Source organism: Bison bison, unplaced genomic scaffold (assembly GCF_000754665.1).
Source record: "Bison bison bison isolate TAMUID 2011002044 unplaced genomic scaffold, Bison_UMD1.0 scf7180017864481, whole genome shotgun sequence".
Classification (NCBI taxonomy): domain Eukaryota; kingdom Metazoa; phylum Chordata; class Mammalia; order Artiodactyla; family Bovidae; genus Bison; species Bison bison.
In genome coordinates, this window is record NW_011495041.1 from 376,167 (window position 1) to 377,455 (window position 1,289).

The following is a 1,289-nucleotide window of genomic DNA, read 5'->3' on the forward strand; positions in this document are numbered from 1 at the left end:
GAAACAATGGAAACAGTGGCGGACGTTATCTTTTGGGCTCCAAAATCACTGCCGATGGTGACTGCAGCCATGAAATCAAAAGACACTTGCTCCTTGGAAGAAAAGCTATGACCAACCTCAACAGCATATTAAAAAACCATGAGCGAGCTGTCGGCAAGCAGCCTGCTTCACCCGGACTCTGGTGAAGAAGTAACCTGGAAAGTGAAATTGCTCCTTTCAGTGCTTGGGGTGAAGCAGTGTATTCACGCTCCGTAACTTCAGTCGTGTTGCACTCTTTGCAGCCCTACGGACTGTAGCCTGCCAGGCTCCTCTGTCCATGGGGATTCTCCAGCTGAGTCAGTGTGTTATGATGCCGTCTCACACCAACCTGGCTACTGGAATTCCCAGTAGCAAAGTGAAATACTCAAGACTCTCTTGTACAGATGATGGCTACATTGACCTTCAGTTTAAGAAAAGCCCGCCAAAGATCCCATATAAGGCCATTGCGCTTGCTACAGTGCTGTTTTTCATTGGTGCCTTTCTCATTATTATAGGCTCCCTCCTGCTGGCAGGGTGTATCGGCAAAGAGGGAGCAGACCGGGCCTTTCCTGTCCTGATCATTGGCATCCTGGTGTTCCTGCCAGGATTTTACCCCTGCTACTGGGGATATTCCTACAATGATGTTCCAGACTTTGATGACTAGCATTCACCCCAGCCCTGAAGAAAAGAGTCACAGATGGAACTGAGCCCAGCTTTAAGACATTGAGCAGAAACTATGACTAAGGGCTAAGGAGTTCTCCAGTTTGCAGATGTTTAATGAAACAGTGGCCAGATTTTATGGGTTCATCCTAAAAGATGTTAACTAAGCTCACAAGTAACTGTCATTAGGGCATTCTCTATTTTTAATTTCTTGGCCCTGGAAAAATCTCCTGACAAGTTTTTCCATATGAATATGCCAGATTTCTTATTACTAAGTAATTTATTTTGAAAATATCTAAGTGTCTTATCTCCATATTCTAACTTTGTGTTCTAGTGGAAGACCTTGGCACAATCAAATATAGTGTGGTGCATCTATAATATTTCCTACTTGCTTTCTTATAACAACAACCAGGAATTTTTTAAACCTCAGAGCAAATTTTCAAAATGTAAACACTTTTCTCTGTTCACCAATCCTTGGCCAGCTCTGATGTGGCTCACTGATAGGTTGGCCAGCATATAATTTGGATCATTTTGTCCTGTGTAGATCAAGAAGTTCTATATATCATACCTTTACGGACTAGACTTTTAGCTGTTTCCTATGGAAAAAATAA

General features: G+C 42.8%; 1 pseudogene; it reads left to right on the forward strand.

The window, feature by feature from the left end:
* The first annotated feature begins 349 nt into the window (after positions 1–349).
* On the forward strand, positions 350–682 carry LOC105004659 (annotated as a pseudogene).
* The last annotated feature ends 607 nt before the right edge of the window (positions 683–1,289 follow it).